Genomic DNA, 21,679 nt, shown 5'->3' on the forward strand with positions numbered 1-21,679 from the left:
TTTCACCATTTAGTATTTAAACGTAAAGGTATAGCACCAAGTCTATTTCCCTTTTCATCTTATCATTATTTCCACCCATATAGGGTGGCAAATTAAATAGAGGCCGCTCATACCACAGATATATTAATTAGCTCCATAGCGCAACCTTCCCCCATCCCTGTTTTTCAAACATATAGTAGGAGTTTCTGAAATTTGACTGCAAGGGTGGAAATATATTTTAAGTACCTTTTGGATGGTTTATATTATTTGAACTCAGTCTTTGTTATTGAATGAAAAGGAGTCCTAGTGACATATGTATCTTTCAGTGCCAATTGTAAAGAAATCATTATATATTAACTGTCATATTCAGTAATGAAGGTGCTTCTTCTATTTCCTATTCAGGTTCCCATAATTACCAAACAGCCAATTTGCCCTTTGAAGAGGAAATGCTTGACAGTGCTTTTCTAGTCTGTGATTCAGAAGGAAATGGTAAGCAATTGCCTAATGAACAGAAGTGAATGATCACACAACTGAATCTAAAGGTAACCAAAGTCCTTAGATTATGATCACATAAGTAAACTGGTTTTAGCTGAAATGGGTGGTCTTTATAACTGTGGGTTGAAACAGAGGGGTGTAGATGATGCTGGCCAGTTATTTCTGGGAGAACTAGAAATCACCTCTGAACCCCCTCTGAAGTTGTAAAAACAGTGTGAGAGTAGAATTCAATGGATGGAAAATGTGGTGAAAATGACACACAAAACCACATCCTCTTTCCCAATCTTTATTGATTCATCAGTGGCCAGGAGTTTCTGGTGTTGCACATGCGCACAAAATTCCCCAAACCCAGAGCAACTGCCTACAACCATTCATGTCTATGGGCAACTGTATGCAGCACTAGGAACTGCTGGGCACAAAAATATGGGTTTGTTTATGTTGTACTGGAGAACTTTTCAAACCTTAAACATACATTTAAATAAGATCAGTTTGATGTAAATCTTTTCCCCGTATATCAATGTTTAAACATATATCTAAACCCAAGAACAAAATTTGATATATTGCAGGTTACTGTTTCTTAAAATGAAGTGGGCTATAATTTTTATTTCATAGTTACTTTGGTCCAGCTTGACTGAGGCCCCATTACAAGCCCCCTTATGATCTTAGCAAAACACGAAGAACAAAATGTTGAAAAAAAATAGTAAAATATATAATAATTTTTATTTTAAAGAAAAATGAAAAGACCCTCCTCCCTATATACACACACGAACACACTTTTTACACATACATAAACACTAAATGAAAAAAAATGCACTAACCACAATATAAGCAAAATATAAACCAAAAATTAAGAAGGAACAAGCAGCCATAGTAATGTCTAGGTATAATAGACACCAATAAATGCGTAAACATATGTATAGGCAGCGCTGTGTTCCTAATTTGTTGTGCAAATTTGTGAAGTTGATATCAAATTCATAATAGTGATAATAGTGATATTAAAAAACATGATTCATTTATAATCAAATAATGTGCAAATATAAGTCCATGTGACAAACAAAAATATTAGCAGTTCATGCAAACATGTGAACAATGCACCCAATTGCAGTGTCCCAGGACCATTGAGATACTGACAGCTGCTCAAAGAAGTCCTATGATTAGTCTCATGCTCACTATGACAGCTCCTAACCGCAGGGTCCTAGCCTTTTTCTAAGCGGCTTTGGATCTCCATTTCGGACACGTGATTGATATATACAGCGTCCTTATCCTCTTTGGGAGGCACACTCTGTTTTTCATATTTTACTGGGACATTTTCACTCTGCAATTGGGTGCACCGTTCACATGTTTGGATAAACTGCTAATAATTTTGTGTGTGTGTCACAAAATGCTCATTTTCAGTAATGGCCATTTTCTACACTTAAAGTCAAGGGATTGACAATGAAAGGGCATAAAGGACCAGGCACTGAACTGGGGGACATATACCAAAGAAAAAAAGTGGATTTTTAAAAGTTATCACTCAACAGGGAGAGGCCATTTTGCAGTGGCTCAAAAGGCAACATAAAAATATGCAGTTAATTTAACAACTTGCCGCTCGTAGGATGTCATATGACATCCTTGAGCTGAAGTGGTTATATTGGGATGATGCCTACGGGTGCAGGCATCATCCCAGTTTAAAGATTTTCATTCAGCAATTCTCTTTAACTACTTTCTGACCGCCGGCCGTCAAATGACGGCCAGGCGGCGCACTTATTGTGGCGGGAGGCTGTTAGTTGACTGCCTCCCGTTTAAACAGGGAATGCGCGCGATCGTGCGTACGCATCCCTGTTTCTTCGGTGGCGGCGTGTCACGGAGACACCGCTCGCCACCGAAGGGGGTGAACAGCCATTGGTTATGGCTGTTTACCATGTGATCGGCCATGATGAAGTCACGGCCGATCACAGATGGTCACACCCCCACTGTGCACGTCGCATGCTCGCTATCGATCGTGTGTGAGGAGGAGATTGCGGTAACATCTCATTACCGCCTACAGTGTACACCAATCACGCTGATTGCCCCCCCAATAAAGAGGACCTGTCGCCACCCCTTATAGTACCTGTCAATCACAGTCCATCAGAGTACCTGTCACAGTCCATCAGAGTACCAGAGTACCTGTCACAGCCCATCAGAGTACCAGAGTACCTGTCACAGCCCATCAGAGTACCCGAGTACCTGTCACAGCCCATCAGAGCACCCGAGTACCTGTCACAGTCCATCAGAGTACCCGAGTATCTGTCACAGTCCATCAGAGTACCCGAGTACCTGTCCCAGCACATCATAGTACCCGAGTACCTGTCACGGCCCATCAGAGTACCCAAGTACCTGTCACGGTCCATCAGAGTACCCGAGTACCTGTCACGGTCCATCAGAGTACCCGAGTACCTGTCACGGTCCATCAGAGTACCGAGTACCTGTCACAGTCCATCAGGGTACCCAAGTACCTGTCACGGTCCATCAGGGTACCCAAGTACATGTCACGGCCCATCAGGGTACCCGAGTACCTGTCACGGTCCATCATGGTACCCGAGTATCTGTCACAGTCCATCAGAGTACCCGAGTACCTGTCACAGCCCATCAAAGTACCCAAGTACCTGTCACAGCCCATCAAAGTATCCGACTACCTGTCACAGCCCATCAAAGTACCCGAGTACCTGTCACAGCCCATCAAAGTATCCGAGTACCTGTCACAGCCCATCAAAGTACCCGAGTACCTGTCACGGTTCATCGGAGTACCCGAGTAGCTGTCACAGCCCATCAAAGTACCCGAGTGCCTGTCACGGTTCATCCGAGTACCCGGGTACCTGTCACAGCCCATCAGAGTACCCGAGTACCTGTCACGGTCCATCAGAGTACCCGAGTACCTGTCACGGTCCATCAGAGTACCCGAGTACCTGTCACGGTCCATCAGAGTACCCGAGTACCTGTCACGGACCATCAGGGTACCCGAGTACCTGTCACGGTCCATCAGGGTACCCGAGTACCTGTCACGGTCCATCATGGTACCCGAGTATCTGTCACAGCGCATCAAAGTACCCGAGTACCTTTCACGGTTCATCCGAGTACCCGAGTACCTGTCAAAGCCCATCAAAGTACCCAAGTACCTGTCACAGTTCATCCGAGTACCCGAGTACCTGTCACGGTTCATCCGAGTACCCGAGTAGCTGTCACAGCCCATCAAAGTTCCAGAGTAGTTGTCACAGCCCATCAAAGTACCCGAGTACCTGTCACGGTTCATCCGAGTACCCGGGTACCTGTCACAGCCCATCAGAGTACCCGAGTACCTGTCCCAGTCCATCTGAGTACCCGAGTACCTGTCACAGCCCATCTGAGTACCCGAGTACCTGTCACCAGGTCATCAGAATACCCGAATACCTGTCACAGCCCATCTGAGTACCCGAGTACCTGTCCCAGTCCATCTGAGTACCTGAGTACCTGTCCCAGTCCATCTGAGTACCCGTCACAGTTCATCTTAGTACCCGAGTACCTGTCACAGTCCATATGAGTACCTGAGTACCTATCACTGCCCTTCAGAGTACCCAAATACCAGTCACCAAACCATCAGAGTACCCGAGTACCTGTCACCAGGCCATCAGAGTACCCGAGTACCTGTCACCAGGCCATCAGAGTACCCGAGTACCTATCTCCAGCCCATCAGAGTACCCGAGTACCTATTTGCAGCCCATGTCTCATAGAACATACGTTGGGGTGTTTGCTTTCCAAAATGGGGTCATTTTGTGGGTAATTTCACTGTCCTGGTGGTCCAGGACCTTCAAAAGTGTGATGGGTAGGAATGAAATGAGATGTGTCATTTATGGTCCTAGAACGCCTGAACGTACTACTTCAATGTTTGACCTCTCTATGTGACAAGGCTGTGTAAAAGTCCTACACATGTGATATCGCCATACTCGGGAGGAGTAGCAGAATGTGTTTTGGGGTGTAATTTTTGCTATATACATGCTATGTGTTAGAAATATCTTATAAATTGACAACTTTGTGTAAAAAAAAAAATGCCTTTTCATTTTTTTCCACATATTCCAAAAACCTCTGGAAAAAAATGAACAGTTCAAAAGACTCATCATGCCTCACAGATTATACGTTGGGGTGTTTGCTTTCCAAAATGGGGTCATTTTATGGGAAATTCCATTGTCCTGGTACTCCAGGGCCTTCAAAAGTGTAATAGGTGCTTGAGAAATGAGATGCATTATTTTTGCTCGTAGAACGTCTGAAGGTACTACATCAATGTTGGTGCTCTGTATGTGGCCAGGCTGTGTAAAAGTCTCACACATGTGGTATCGCTGTACTCGGGAAGAGTAGCAGAATGTATTTTGGGGTGTAATTTGTTGTATGCATATGCTGTGTGTGAGAAATAACCTGATAATATGACAATTTTGTAAAAAAAATAATAATAAAAAAAAAATCTTCATTTTGCAAAGAATTGTGGGAAAAAATTACAACTTAAAAAAACTCACCATGCTAATTACTTAATACCTTGGAATGTCTACTTTGTAAAAAGGGGTCATTTGGGGGGGTATTTGTGCTTTCCTGACTTGTTAATGTCTCAAGAAATGAGATACACCTGATGTACTGAAGGCCTGATCAGAAGTGATTAATTTTCAGCGATTGGCACCATAGTTTGTAGACTCTATAACTTTCACAAAGACCAAATAATATACGCTAATGTGGGTTATTTTTACCAAAGATATGTAGCAGTATAAATGTGGGCCAAAATGTATGAAGAAAAATTACTAATTGGCAAAAATTTATGACAGAAACAAAGAAAAAGGAATTTTTTTCACAAAATGTACGTTTTATTTTATTTATAGCACAAAAAATAAAAAACCCACTTGTGATTAAATACCACTAAAAGAAAGCTCTATTTGTGTGGAAAAAAGGACGCAAGTGTCATATGGGTACAGTGTTGCATGACTGAGTAATTGTCATTCAAACTGTGAGAGCGCTGAAAGCTGAAAATTGGTCTGGTCAGGAAGGGGGTGTAATTGCACTGTATTGAGGTGATTAATGTAGAAATGATTTGAGTGGCTATACAGCCACTCGATCACTTCTACATATGGCGGAAGGGGATCCTCCTCCTGCTGTCGCCTCTACTAGGCTATCCCATCTGATCAGGGAGCCTGGTAATGATGCCACACTTTGATCGCATTCTCTAGGAAGAGTAGAAGGAACAGAATTTCCCGCCTATCTTCTGAGACATCAGTAACTGGAAGTAAAGAGGATTTCATCACTTCCGGTTTCGATTTGTTTGTTGACAAGCCATTACCAGCTTGTACAACATCTGATCAAACCAATATTGGTTTAATCAGATGCTTTGTAGGCCAGAGAAGAGATCTGGCTTCTAAAAGATCCCAGCTATTTCCATAAAGAGGACCTATCATGGCCCATGCTGTCAGGTCACCTAGAGCCCAGGTGACAGATGCACAACGTAGGGTTAGGGGTGCACCACAAGGTTGTGGACCCTACGGCTGACTGCTGCAGATGGGGGACAGATCCCACTGGGGTTAGAGCGTAAGATTCCCCGGGGCGCGGAGTCTAAGAGCCAGCAGGTGTTCACCAGAGCCTCGAGTGGTGAGGATGGACTTGGCTGCAACTGGCTCCAGGTCGCGACCCCCAGGGTCCCCCAGCTCACACCCACAGTAGGCAACAGGAGGATAGGGATGGTGAGGGACAAGCCAAGGTCAGGGCCACAAGCAGACAAGAATAGTCGGGTACACGTCAAAAGGTCAGGGTCACAGGCAAGCAGGGATAGTCAGAACACGCCAAAGTCGGTAACGGAAAACAGTAGCAGAGCACACGGCGGGAAACAGGAAGCTAACACACAAAGGTTGATCAGCAGGATAAGCTAGCAGTGCACAGGTTAATATAGAGTTGTCTGATAGGAGCTAGGGTGGAGCCATGCCAGAGGAAGGAAATAAAAGCAGTCAGGTGAAGCTCGGCTGGGCTCTAGAAATGAACACATGCAGACCGGTAAGCAGACAAACTCTATTGCATAACCATGACAGTAACCCCCCTCTTACGAGGCCTCCCCCTTCCCTGCCTGGGACCAGGTTTAGAGGGGAACTTCAAATGAAACTTCCTCAACAGACGAGGTGCAAAGACCTCGGAAGCCGAAATCCACGACCTCTCCTCAGGACCAAAACCTTTCCAGTGCACGAGGTACTGGAGAATGCCTCTACAGAGTCGGGAATCCAAAATTTGGCTAACCTCGTACTCCTGATCATCCTCAGAGACCGGTGCTACGGTAGAGAGAGGACGAGAGCACTTATTGAGGACTAAAGGCTTTAGAAGGGCAACATGGAAGGAGTTAGAGATTTTGAGGCTTTTGGGAATCTGGAGCTTGAAACAAACCGGATTCAGTTTAGAAATTATGGTGTATGGACCAATGAATCTTGGGGCAAATTTGAGGGAAGGAACCCGGAGTTTGATGTTCCTGGTGGAGAGCCAGACTTTGTCTCCTGGCTGAAGAGAAGGTGGCTTACGCCTGCGACGGTCAGCAAAACTCTTGAATTTGTTGGCAGCTTTCTGGAGGGAATCATGAACGTCAGCCCACATGGAATTGAATGATTCCTGAACAGTAGCCAAAGCTGGAATGTCAGAAGAACAAGTAATAGGAAGAGGAAGCTGAGGATGTCTTCCATAAACAGTGAGAAAGGGTGTTTTCTGAGAACTGACGTTAACATGATTATTGTGGGAGAACTCAGCCCACGGTAATAGTGATGCCCAATCATCATGATGGGCAGAGACCAAGGTACGGAGAAAGACCTCCAACTCCTGATTAACTCTCTCAGTCTGGCCATTGGATTGGGGATGATAAGAAGAGGTAAAATCCAAGGTAATGTTGAGGGATTTGCAAAAGGCTCTCCAAAAATGAGAAGTAAATTGCACACCCCTGTCCAAGACGACATGAGAAGGAACACCATGAAGGCGGAAAATCTCTCGTACAAAAATGGGAGCCAAGGCAGGGGCAGAAGGGAGACCAGGAAGAGGAACAAAATGAGCCATCTTGGAGAACCGATCGATTACTACCCAAATGGCCGTATTATTCTCCGATAGTGGAAGATCAGTGATAAAATCCATGGCGATATGAGACCAGGGCTCCTTAGGAATGGGCAAGGGCATGAGAAGACCAGCAGGGGCTTGAGTGGAAGATTTAGACTGAGCACAGACGTGACAAGCCTTAACATAGTCTTTAACATCCGAGCGGAGATTAGGCCACCAGTAGTGACGACTGATAAGCAGGAAGGATCGGAGGAACCCAGCATGACCTGCCACCTTGGAATCATGTCCCCAACGAAGGATCTTGGTTCTTAGCTCCGTGGCAACAAAGGTCTTACCAGGAGGAATCTTTGATTCCAGGGTGGTAGAATGGGCAACAATGCAAGAGGTAGGAATGATCGGCTCAGGATCAGGGTTGGACTCCTCGTCCAAAGTGTCAAATGACCTAGAGAGCGCATCAGCTCGACCGTTGCAGGCACCAGGTTTGTACGTAATCGTGAATTTAAAACGAGAAAAGAAGAGACTCCACCTGGCCTGTCTGGGGTTCAGACGTTTAGCATTCTGTAGGTACTGTAGATTCTTATGATCAGTAAAGATCGTTATGGAGTGAGGGGAACCTTCCAAGAGATGACGCCACTCCTCCAACGCCAATTTAATTGCGAGAAGTTCCCGATCACCAATGGCATAATTTCTCTCTGCCTGAGAAAATTTTTGGAGAAGAACGCACATGGTTGACGTTTCTTCTCAAAGTCCTGAAGAAGCACAGCTCCCGCTCCCATCGAAGAAGCGTCTACTTCAATAAAAAATGGGTCCTCAGGATTTGGTCTCCTCAAGAGGGGTCCAGAGACAAAGGCCTGTTTCAGATCATGAAACGCAGAGACAGCCTCGGAAGGCCAGTCTTTGGCATTCGCACCCTTCTTGGTCAAAGCGATAATAGGCGCAGCAATGGAAGAGTAATTCCTTATGAACTGCCTATAATAATTTGTGAAGCCAAGGAAGCGCTGTGTGGCCTTGAGGCTAGCGGGAAGGGGCCAGTTGGTAATGGCTGAGACCTTTCCGGGATCCATGCGAAGACCCGCACTAGAAACAAAACATCCCAGAAACAGGACCTCGGAACATTCAAAGGAGCCTTTCTCCATCTTGGCATAGACATTGTTCTCTCTAAGGCGCTGAAGTACGGTGCGTACATGGTTTCTGTGAGCAGGCAGATTTTCGGAAAAGATGAGAATATCATCCAGATAGATGACAACAAACTGGTACAGTAGATCCCTGAATATTTCATTGACAAAGTTCTGGAACACAGCTGGAGCATTACACAAACCAAAAGGCATCACCAAGTACTCGTAATGCCCGTCCCTAGTGTTAAATGCGGTCTTCCATTCGTCACCTTCCCGTATTCAAATGAGATTGTATGCACCTCTGAGATCCAACTTAGTGAAAATGGAAGCCCCCTTCAACCTGTCAAATAGCTCAGATATTAGAGGTAAGGGGTAACGGTTTTTAATAGTCACAGCGTTTAAACCTCTATAGTCGATGCAGGGCCTGAGGGTACCATCCTTTTTGGCAACGAAAAAGAACCCTGCTGCTGCAGGCGATGAGGATTTTCGGATGAAACCTCTCTCCAGATTCTCAGCGACATACTCAGACATGGCCTGGGTCTCTGGAATGGACAAAGGGTAGGTACGACCCCTGGGCAGGGTTGCTCCAGGGACAAGGTCAATAGCACAGTCAAAAGATCTGTGAGGAGGAAGCACCTCAGCAGACTTCTTGCAGAACACATCCCGGAAATCGCTGTATGCCGCGGGAAGATCGGACGATACAGATGTGGTAGCAATGGGAAGTTTCCTCTTGGGGGTCACCTTGGGAAGACAATACGAGAAACACGAAGGACCCGAGGCCAGGATTTGCCCAGATACCCAGTCCACATGTGGCGAGTGGAGCTGTAGTCAAGGAAGGCCCAATACAATGGGGGTAGAGGCCTTGGGTAGGATGAGGAAGGAGATCCACTCCTGGTGGAGTATCCCTACCGACATCCTAATAGGTAGCGTCTGGAAACGGATAGGGCCCCCTGGGAGCACAGTGCCATCAATTGCCGAGACTACTAGTGGAGTAGCGAGGGGAGAAAGGGTAAGCTTCATAGAAGAAGCAGTTCTCCAGTCCATAAAATTGCCGGCAGCCCCGGAGTCCAGATATGCTAGGACCGATTGGGAAGAAGTGCCTACATGGAGGAACACCGGAAGAAGGAGACGAGAAGGTGATGTTTCTGGGTCCAATACTCCACCTTCCAAATGTATTAGACCCGAGCGTTTCCCGGACGGAGCGAGCAGGAGTCACGAAAATGACCCCTGCCCCCACAATAAAGACACAAGCCCAGAGTTCTGCGTCTAGCACGTTCTTCGGGGGTTAGTCTGGTCCAGCCCAGCTGCATGGGTTCCTCAGCAGACAGAGGATGCTCCACAGGGCGACGGGGAAAAAGCTCAGGCTGACTAGAACCTGGGGGGTGCTGGCGTCTTTTTTCTAAGGACCTCTCCTGGAAACGAATGTCAATCTGATTACATAAGGAAATGACATCGTCCAGACCGGCGGGGATAGCTCTTCCTGCTAATTCGTCCTTCACTCGGTCAGAGAGGCCATGTAAAAAGGTTGCGACCAGGGCCTCATTGTTCCAGCTCAATTCCGCCGTAAGGATACGGAACTGAAGTGCATATTGGCCCAATGAACAAGATTCTTGGCGAAGGCGTAAAAGGGCACTAGCCGCAGAAGAAACCCAAGCTGGCTCCTCGAAGATGTTACGAAAGAGCTTCAAGAAGTTGGACAGGCTGGAAACCACTGGATCATTTTTCTCCCACAGGGGAGCAGCCCAGGCTAAAGCTTCACCGGAGAGGAGGGAAATTATATAGGCTACCTTTGCCCGATCGGACAGAAAGTTTTGAGGCTGGAGCTCAAAATGAATGGTGCATTGGCTGAGGAAGCCCCTGCAGGCCTTGGAGTCCCCAGAGAAACGGGACGGAGCTGGCAGTACTAATGAATGCATGGACTGGTGCGATAGGTGCAGTCGCAGACTGTACTTGAGGCTGCTGGTTCGGGGTTCCCAAGGAAGCCTGTAGCTGCTCGAAGCGAGAAGCCAGATCTTGAAGGAATTGCATCACCTGAGCCTGATTAGATTCCTGGGTCTCGAGTCTCCGCACTATGCCCTGCAATGGATCGACTGCAGGGAGCGGCACGTCAGCCGGGTCCATGGCTGATCAAACTGTCAGGTCACCTAGAGCCCAGGTGACAGATGCACACCGTAGGGTTAGGGGTGCACTGCAAGGTTGTGGACCCTACGGTTGACTGCTGCAGACGGGAGACAGATCCCACTGGGGTTAGAGCGTAAGATTCCCCGGGCACGGAGTCTAAGAGCCAGCAGGTGTTCACCAGAGCCTCGAGTGGTGAGGATGGACTTGGCTGCAACTGGCTTCAGGTCGCGACCCCCAGGGTCCCCCAGCTCACACCCACAGTAGGCAACAGGAGGATAGGGATGGTGAGGGACAAGCCAAGGTCGGGGCCACAAGCAGACAAGAATAGTCGGGTACACGCCAAAAGGTCAGGGTCACAGGCAAGCAGGGATAGTCAGAACACGCCAAAGTTGGTAACGGAAAACAGTAGCGGAGCGCACGGCAGGAAACAGGAAGCTAACACACAAAGGTTGATCAGCAGGATAAGCTAGCAGTGCACAGGTTAATATAGAGTTGTCTGATAGGAGCTAGGGTGGAGCCATGCCAGAGGAAGGAAATAAAAGCAGCCAGGTGAAGCTCGGCTGGTCTCTAGAAATTAACACATGCAGACCGGTAAGCAGACAAACTCTATTGCATAACCATGACACATGCTATCACAAAGGATGTTGTTCACCCTAATGATAGCAGCGATCAAGCGCCCCCAACCCCCCCATAATCATGCACAAATGCAAATGCACACATAGGTCCCGCACGCTTATGTAAATTGTAATCACGCCACATGTGAGGGATCACTGTGAGGGATCGCTGCAAACATCAGTGAGCAATAATCCTATAACCAGACCTCCTGTGTAAATCTAAATTGGTCATCTGTAAAGATTTCAAAAGTGTTGCCTATAGAGATTTTTAGGTAGTCTGATTTGGCGCTGTCCGACGGGCGTTCGCAATTTTACAGTGTGATGTTATATTCACTTGGTGTGATGTCATCTTTTATATTCTACAAAAAAAAAAAAAAAAAATTGGGTATTATATTTTGTCTATGTTCACTAATGTAAATTAAAGTGTATTTTTTTCCTAAAAATGTGCTTTTAAAAATAAGCTGCACAAATACTGCGTGGTCAAAAAACAATTGCAAGACCCACCATTTTATTCTCCAGGACTTCTGTTTTAAAAAAAATTATGATGGGGGATTTTAAGTAATTTCTAGTATATATGAGAGAAATGTCAGAATAACCCTTGGGGTAAAGTGGTTAAACTGCTTGTAACACAATCTGTGAATGGGAGAAAGTTTGATCAGTAGCAGGATCAGGATCACCCCCGATTGCCCCCCCCCCCCCAGTTAACCCCTTCACTCCCTGTCACTGTCACCCAGTGCAGTGTTCATATTTTTCTTTGATCACTGCACTGGTGTCATTTGTGACACTATGCAGCATTAGGGTACTTAGTAGTAGCCCCAGATAGGTCTAGGGACCCCGCATAACCCCCCCCCCAATAAAGGTTTAACCCCTTGATCACCCCCTGTCACCAGTGATCACCATATTAGTATCACGGTGACGCTGGTCAGGTAGTTATTTTTTTATTGCGTCAGGGCACTACCTTACCTAATAAAAGGTTTAACCCCCTGATCACCCGGCAGGTGATATCAGTTAGGTTTTAGCATCAATTAGGGTCTGCATTGCCCCAGGCAGTGTCAGATTAGTGCCAGTAGCGCTAACGCCCAGGCACGCACCATACACCTCCCTTAGTAGTATAGTGTCTGAATGGATCAATATCTGATTTGATCAGATCTATATTAGTGTCCCCAGTAGTTTAGGGTTGCCAAAAATGCATTGTTAGCAGGATCAGCCCAGATACCTGCTAGAACCCACATTTAGCCCCTGCGGCCAGTCCAGCCCACCCAAGTGCAGTATCAATCGATCACTGTCACTTACAGTAACACTAAACACTTAACTGCAGCATTTGCAGAGTGAGGCCTGATCCCTGTGAACACTAACAGTTTTTTTTGGTAGCGTTGGAAGCAGTGGTTGACAGTCAGTGCTCTTTTTTTCCTGTGAGTCTCACTAGTGTACCAGTGAATTTAGAAATGGGAAGCGCCATGTCAATGCAATCATGAGATTGCAGATGCGGCGATTCATTGGCGGGGTTTAGAGCTGCTTTGCGGTGCGATCCATTGCGCCAAGCAGCATCCGTGTGCATCAGTGTGAGAACAAAGTTACTTCTGTCACCCGGCGGCCTACAAAAAAATGGCCGCCACCTAATCCCCTTGTGTTCAGTGGATAGGGGAGGCTCCTCCCCTCTCCATTGAACACACGGAGAAAGAGGAAGTAGCTGGACTGTAAGTAGAGGAAGTAGAGGACTGCTGGGGACACACATGTAAGGAGGACTGATGGGGACACAGATGTAAGGAGGAGCTCCGCTGCGGATGAAGATGTTAGGAGGAACTCAACTGATGGGGCACAGATGTAAGGAGGGACTCCGTTGGGGACACACATGTAAGGAGGGGCTCCGCTGATGACACTGATGTAAGGAGGGACTCCGCTGATGGAGGCACAGATGTAAGGAGGGACTCTGCTGGGGTCACTGATGTAAAAAGGGACTCCGCTGGGGACACTGATGTAAAAAGGGACTCCGCTGGGGACACAGTTGTAAGGCGGAGAAAATGGGAAGATTCCCCCAGGGGGGTTTTTAGGCAGCTAGATGTAGAAAAATGGACGTTGGGTAGAGAATAACAATTTATTTATTGAAAGGTGAAATGGGTTGTAACATGAGTGTTAAAATATGAGCTTGAATAGGAATATACTCATACCAAATACAGGAAGTAGCAAACATGGGAGTTCTATACAGCATATAATAATGACTATTGCATAACAATTACTAATGCGTTTCGACCCATAATGTTTGGGGTCCCTTCAGAGGATGAGTTTGCTAAGAGAAAGAAGATTTATAGAAATATATCAAATTTGTTTGAAAACAAGATATAATATATGCAAAATGTTTAATAACATGTAGCACATAATTACCACTGCATTTGGAGATACCCCTCAATCAAAAAATCCACCACACAGCTGTCAGACCATTCTGTGCGCCACCACGCCACAGCGAGACACCGAGAAGAGGATGATGGTCCACTCAATGCGGCTTACAAGGAGTTAAACGTAAACAAATGTCCCCCACCGAAGTACGGAGGAGATGGGGCCAGAACCTGCAGCAATTACCAGAGCGTTAGCTCATGGACAAACCCATATCAATTTATAATTTATTCGATTTAGCTATTGAACGGTCAGACAATGTTAAGATAATCCATCATATACTCTAGTAATTAAATATATAAGGAGGGGAGTATTGATAGTATTAAATTCATAATAATGTTAACCGAGGTAGATAATAATGTCAAAGATTTAATGACTGAGGTAAATAAGCCAAAAATGGCCACGTCTTTACACTCAGACAGTAGAGTAGTGAGTGATATCGCAAAAAATGTGAAAAGTTGAAAACTTATTAAAAATTATTAAAGGTGTTAAGGTGGTCATGTGAGAGACAAATAATTAGGGAAGGATCAGTGAATGTGAATGTTGTGTGCAGATCAAGTGAGCATAATCATGAAATGTTTGGTGGCTAAAAATAAAAATTTACATAGGCAATCCAGGACTGATAAGGTAGTGAAAGTTGGATAAATATGAAAGATTAAAAACAAATTAAATTTAACTAAATATTAAGAGAATAGGTAGATGGATGGTTGTAACTTACTCCTATGGTTAGGGGTAAAGGATCTGGCCATCCAAGAAGAGTGTGAGGGGATCACATTTTGATCAACCCTCATCACAAAAATTAAGTAATATCCTTAATTACAAGGATATTGGGAAAATGGATAACAGGTGCCGCAGGTTCCGCCCCCCACCCCTGACGCACAGAGTAGAGTTGTAAGTCGGAGTTCCGCTCATGGGGACACTGATTTAAAGGGGGACTCCGCTGATGGGGACACTGATGTAAGGAGGGGCTCCGCTGGGGACACAGATGTAAGGAGGAACTCCAGTAATGGGGGCACAGATGTAAGGAGAGGCTCCGCTGGGGACACTGATGTAAGGAGGGACTCTGCTGGGGACACAGATGAAAGGAGGGACTCCGCTCATGGGGGCACAGATGTAAGGATGGACTCCACTGGGGACACCTGATGGCATCTAGTGGCAGGTGATGTGGCAGATGACACATTCAGGGCTCCCACTGATTCTGCATTATGGTGAATTTAATAATATAATTTTATATTACAATGTAATAATAGTAATAATGCGCTTCAATCATCCTGACACCATAACAACCATGGTGCTGGGATGATTGAAGTGCTAACACCAGGTATTTGGAGAATCTTTACTTCACCAGCCGCCACTGACCAGGACACAATATGAGCAGATCTTACGGTTAATGTATTTCAGTGACAATGAACTCTGTCATCCTTGGGGTGACCCTGAATACGGTCGGCTCTACAAAATTCGACCCCTCATACACCACTTCAACCAGCAGTTTGTAGCCTTGTTTACTCCCGATCAAATTGCCTGCGTTGATGAGTCCCTGGTTATGTTTTCTGGCTGCTTGTCATTCAAAAAATATCTTCCTAGCAAGCGTGCCAGATATTGCGTCAAGATGTATAAGCTCTGTGACAGAGCAATAGGCTATACATATAGTTTTATGGTTTACGAGGGAAGAGATAGTTGCGTAGAGATGGAGAACTGCCGAGACTACATAGGGAGCACTGGTAAGATTGTGTCACCCTTATTCGGAAAGGTGTACCACTTGTAGAGCGTTTGCTCTCACGATACGAAAATCAGCAAATCCAGCGCTGTAGGAGGTGATTTCACCACCACAGTTAGAAAAAAAAATGGTGCATGTATGCCCATCATTAGAAGTGGGTGGATGAAGGGTGGTATTCTAATGGTGGGCATACCCACCAATCAATCTCTTTATTTCGTTCAGCCCACAGGCTGCATGAAAAAAAGAAAATTACAATATATGCCCAACAAGGACCAGCAACATACTAGTATGTTGCAGGATTTTCTGTGGTTATACCAGAATGATGCCTGCAGGTTTGAGTATCATCTAGGTATCATTCTTTTAAACCAGCCGTCGGCTTTCATGTAAAAGCAATCCTAGTGGCTAATTAGCCTCTAGACTGCTTTTACAAGCAGTGGGAGAGAATGATCCCCCCCCCCACCATCTTCCATGATTTTCCCAGGCTCTCCTGTCACAACAGGGAACCCGAGACTGCAGCCATTATTCCGCCAGATGACCATAGAACTGATCGGAGACCAGAATGGCTCCAATCATCTCTATGGCCTAAGAAGCCAGAAGCTACAAGTATTTCACGAGTTAGGTTTCGCCGGATATAAACAGCGGCATTGGGAAATTGGGAAAGCATTGTATCACACCAATCTTGGTGTGCTCAGATGCTTTGCGGGCAGAGAAGAGATCTAGGGTCTAATAGACCCCATTCTTTTCAAAAAAAGAGTACCTGTCATTACCTATTTACATTCCCTGAGATAACAATACAAATGAGTTTCGGGAAAATTGCTAAGTTTTTTTTTTTGTGCATAAAGTTGTCACTAAATGATTTATTGCTCACATGTGCCATGGTCCTATGTGGAATTACACCCCAAAATACATTCTGCTGCTTCTCCTGAGTATGGGGATACCTCATGTGTGAGACTTTTTGGCAGCCTAGCCGTGTACAGGATGCCGAAAACCAAGCACCGCCTTCAGGATCTCTAAGGCCGCGTACACACGGGCGGACTGTCTGGCCAACTTAGTCCGCTGAACAGTGTTTCAGCGGACAATCCGCTCGTGTGTGGGCTTCAGCGGACTTTTTCAGCGGACAGTCTGACGAACAAAGTGTTACGGAATTTCCGTAAGACAGTCCGTTCAAACTTGGTTTTGTCCGTCCAAACTTGGTTTCAGCGGACAGTCCGCTCGTGTGTAGGCAAGTTGGACGGACTAAGTATGGCGCATGCTCAGAAAGGGTTTACACGGCCGAAGGTTGCATTGCAGTGTATAGGACCTCGTTTTTCTAGTCCCGTCGTATGTGCTGTACACGTCATCACGCACGCTTTCAGCAGACTGTCTGCTCATCGTGTGTGGTCAAGTCCGTTCATGCTAATTTTGAACGGACTGTTTGTCGGATTGTCTGCCGAACTTAGTTGGGCAGACAGTCCGCCCGTGTGTACGCGGCCTAAGGGTGTAAATTTTTGATTTCACTCCTCACTACCTATCACAGTTTTTGAAGGCCATAAAATGCCAAGATAGCACAACCACCCCCCCAAATGACCCCATTTTGGAGACACATCAAGCTTTTTTTCTGAGAGGCATGTTGTGTCCATGGAATATTTGATATTTTGCCACAAGTTTCGGGAAAATTAAATGTTTTTATTTGTTTTTTACACAAAGTTGTCACTAAATGATATATTGTGCAAACATGGCATGGTTATATGTGGAATTACACTCCAAAATACATTCTGTTGTGGGCATACCACATGTGTGAGACTTTTTGGGAGCCTAGCCACGTACAGGATGCCGAAAACCAAGCACCGCCTTCAGGATCTCCATGGGTGTAAATTTTTGATTTCACTCCTCACTACCTATCACAGTTTTTGAAGGCCATAAAATGCCAAGATACCACAACCACCCCCCCCAAATGACCCCATTTTGGAGACACATCAAGCTTTTTTGCTGAGAGGCATGTTGTGTCCATGGAATATTTGATATTTTGCCACAAGTTTCGGGAAAATTAAATGTTTTTATTTGTTTTTTACACAAAGTTGTCACTAATTGATATATTGTGCAAACATGGCATGGTTATATGTGGAATTACACTCCAAAATACATTCTGCTGTGGGCATACCACATGTGTGAGACTTTTTGGGAGCCTAGCCACGTACAGGACTCCAAAACCAAGCACCGCCCTCAGGCTTTCTAAAGGCGTAAAATAGTGATTTTACTCCTCACTATCACAGTTATGGAGGCGTTGAAATGTCCAGATAGCACAACCCCCCAGCAAATTACCCCATTTTAGAGAGTATACACCTCAAGGTATTTGCTAAGGGGCATGGCAAGTATTTATTTTCTTACATAAGGGGACACAGAGCCATAGTAATAACTGTGGTTATATCGGCGTATCAGGTGCTGGACACTGGCATGCCCCTTAAGGCGTGAACTTCCCCATATAACCCCTCCCATTACTGGGGGTCCCCAGTTTTTTCGCCAGGTTCTAAGGTGTTGGGCACGTGTAAGGATGTGTTGTACTGAGCTCCATGGGCAGTAATCCTTTGATGAGAGCCAGCCATCCTGACTGGATCCGTTCTGATGTCTCCGTAATGGACTAAATGAATGCTAGCCTGGCCTCGACATCCGAAGACACAAGGTTTTGCTTGCACATGATTTTAAAGCTGGGCCCTGGAATCCAGCACTTTTTAGTAGTAAAGCCAATAAAAGTTTACTTGCAGGGTCTTCTCGCATGTCCAGGATTGCGGGATTACCTGAGTGTACCCCTGTTCCTGAAGGATTCCTTTTAAGGTCTCGGAGCCTTCCGTGAAGGGCGAAGATTGTTTTTTGTATCTCTGATAAACCCTGCTGCGAGGAAAGGTAGGTGTCAAGGACGTCCCAGTAATCCAGCAGTATATGGAAGACCTGCTCGCAGAATCCCTATCCTAAGATCTAACCGGTACACGTGGGTGCGCGATGGCGCGAACGGGCGCATGCGGTTGCGCGATGATGCAAACGGGCGCACGCGGGTGCGCGATGACGAGAACGGGCACTCGCAGACACACGCGGGTGCGTGCAGACACGCCGTGTGACTGTTTTTGGCGCCCAGAAGGCTATTTAAGGGAATCTGTCACTGTGCCTCCTTGCTGTCCAGTCTACAGCGTTTCCTGTGATCCTGCTACCTGTTACCAGTTGACTTGATTCCTGTCTACCCGGCCTGCTTCTGACGACGTCTGTTTGCTGCCTGCCTCCGACCCCGGCTTGCCTGACTACGCTTCTGCCTCTTCCTTTGGATTGATCGCTGCCCGCCTGTTACTGACCCAGCCTGTACCTTGACTACCCTTCTGCCTCTGTGTGGTACCTGCTCTCCCCGCTAGTATTGATCCGGCCTGTCTGACCCTGCCTGTGTTCCTGCCTGACCTCCTGAGTACCTTCCTGCTACCTGCTGTTCCAGCCTCCTGCCGTACTACAGGACACCTCCTCACTGTCAGCTGTTTCAGAGTTCCTGCCAAGCTCAGGCATCTCCATACTTCTGCTGTTCCAGTGTTCCTGACAAGTTTCTGTGCACCACTTCGCAGCCTGCAGATCCTGCGCTCCTGCTGCACTACAGAACTCCTCCCAGCGGTCTGCAGTGTTCCTGTCATCAGTTCCATCTTGCTGTTCCTGCCTGCCTTTCTACTGCTACTTCAAAGGTCCGGACCAGTCTCACACCTGCATTCTATCAGGCACTTGTGCCCTCTGAACTCTTGAGTCCCTGTCTCCTCTACCAGGGGTTCTCGAGCCAGAGGCTTACGAGAGGCCGCTCCCTGCATTCTGGGCTCCAACACCAGGTACATGACAGTACTGGAGAGCCATGTCCGAGCCCACGCAAGGAGCCTCTCCTATGGACGAGCTCTGCCGTCACCTTGCTGGACTTACTCGGTGAAGAGCCTGCAAGAGGACTATAGTCAGTTGGAGGAACGTGTCCAAGCCCTGTCTGCATCCACAACCTCTGCTTCTGGGATTTCTGTTGCACCTTCAGTGGTGATGATGCCGCCAGAATCCAGGGTTCCCACACCTGAGAGATTCTCAGGCAACCAAGGTAAATTTTGGACATTCCGTAATGCTTGTTAACTTTTCTTTGCCCTGCAACCAAGGACCTTCTCTCTTGAGGCCACCAAGGTGGGGTTTGTTATTTCACTGCTGGCAGGTGAACCCCAGGCCTGGGCTCATCGTCTCCTGGAAAAGAAGGATCCCTCTCTTGATACCTTAAGCACCTTTTTTCAGGCCATGTCTCTGCTTTATGAGGATCCGCAGCTAACCTCCACCGCAGAGGCAGCTTTGCACGCCCTGCAGCAAGGCCGCAGACCCGTGGAGGACTACGTGTCGGAATTCAGACGTTGGAGTTCCAACACAAACTGGAATAATGCTGCCTTACGGTACCAGTTTCGTATGGGTCTTTCAGAGTCCTTAAAAGATGAACTGGCCCGAGTGGGCATCCCTGAGACTTTAGAAGCCCTCATTGACCTGTCCATCCAAATAGACAGACGTCTAAGAGAGCGACGCATGGAATGATCCTCTGGAACTTCTCGTCCTGTTTCGATGTTTGTTGCCACGTGTGCCTAGTTCTCCCCATTCAGCCTCTTCAGTTCCTGCTACGGCCGCCTCAGATACTCCAGAACCTATGCAGCTGAACTTGCTTTGACCATCTTTGACCCCTCAAGAATGCCAACGCCGTCGGGCCGGTGACCTTTGCCTGTATTGTGGAGAACCGGGACATTTTGTACGAACTTGCCCTGCAAAGCTTCGTAAGTGCTTTTCCATTTCTCCTGCTCTTACTCCCGTTTTGCCGAACAGTATTACTCACCTGGCTGTTCCTATTCTCTTGCAGCTCCCAGGAGGGAATATTCGAACCAACGCTATAATTGATTCAGGGGCTTGCAGTGGCTTCATGGACTTGTCCTTTGCTTCCAAATATGACATACCCCTTCGGCCTAGAGCAAAAGGACTTTCAGTGTATTTGGCCGATGGCTCTACTCTTAAATCAGGGCCAGTAACTCAGGAGACTTTACCTCTGCTTACCACCATTGCTGGGACTCACCAGGAGTTAAGCCCCGTACACACTATCAGATTGTCTGCTGAGTTTTTCCTTCAGATTTACCAAAACCATATAATATGAGGTCAAACCTTAGGAGTTTCAATGTGTATGCAATCAGGCAGGCCCTTCTACTACATGGTTTTGGTAAATCTGATGGAAAAACTCAGCAGACAATCTGATAGTGTGTATGGGGCTTTACTGTGTTTAGATGTCATCAAGTCTCCACTATTTCCCATCATACTAGGCATGCCCTGGCTGAGAGCCCATAATCCACAAATCGATTGGATCTCGGGGAAGATTGAATTCCTCTCACCTTATTGTCATCAACATTGTCTACCGGAAGTCAACGATGCCCCCTCTTCTCTACTATGCCTAGAAGTGGATGCTGAGACCTGTCAAGCTGTACCCGAAGTTTACCACAGCTTCCTGGACGTTTTCAGTAAAAAGGGTGTAGAAACTCTCCCTCCACATAGGCCGTACGATTGCCCAATAGAACTTCTTCCCGGAGCAGAGATCCCTTTTGGAAGAATTTTCCCGTTGTCAGAATTGGAATTAGGGACTTTGAAGACTTACCTTGATAACAACCTAGAAAAAGGGTTTATCAAAATTACAATTAAGAACCGATATCCTCTGCCTTTAGTGCCAGAACTGTTCCAAAGACTGGGGTCAGCAGTAGTGTTCTCCAAGCTGGATCTTCGGGGTGCCTATAATCTAGTCCGCATTCGGAGTGGAGATGAGTGGAAAACCGCCTTCCGCACACGGTTCTGGCACTTTGAATACTTGGTTATGCCTTTCGGCCTTTGCAATGCCCCTGCCACATTCCACCACTTCGTGAATGACATGTTCAGAGACTATCTTGACCTATTTGGTATTATTTACTTGGATGATATTCTGATTTTTTCCTCCTCCTTAGCTGAACATTGAGAACACGTTAGAAACGTTTTAACATGACTCTGTCTTCACGGTTTATACGCCAAACCTGAAAAATGTATCTTCGAACAACAGAGCATCCAGTTCCATGGTCTGATCATTTCGGTGGAAGGCATTAAAATGGACCCTCAGAAGGTTTCTGCCATTCTGGACTGGCCAGCCCCTACCGACAGTAAAGGAATTCAACGGTTTG

The 21,679-nt window shown here is 46.5% G+C and overlaps 1 long non-coding RNA gene across 1 annotated transcript in view; it reads left to right on the forward strand.

The window, feature by feature from the left end:
- The first annotated feature begins 379 nt into the window (after positions 1 to 379).
- The window catches only part of LOC143933187 (uncharacterized), a 229,103-nt gene continuing 207,803 nt past the window's right edge, over positions 380 to 21,679 (forward strand). The window contains exon 1 of the long non-coding RNA XR_013263032.1: positions 380 to 468. This is a non-coding gene — a long non-coding RNA (uncharacterized LOC143933187). The remainder of the gene's footprint in view (positions 469 to 21,679) is intronic.

The sequence above is a fragment of the Lithobates pipiens genome, unplaced genomic scaffold (assembly GCF_037356315.1).
Source record: "Lithobates pipiens isolate NorthernLeopardFrog02 unplaced genomic scaffold, aLitPip1_a1.2 Scaffold_27, whole genome shotgun sequence".
In the NCBI taxonomy this organism is placed as follows: Eukaryota; Metazoa; Chordata; class Amphibia; order Anura; family Ranidae; genus Lithobates; species Lithobates pipiens.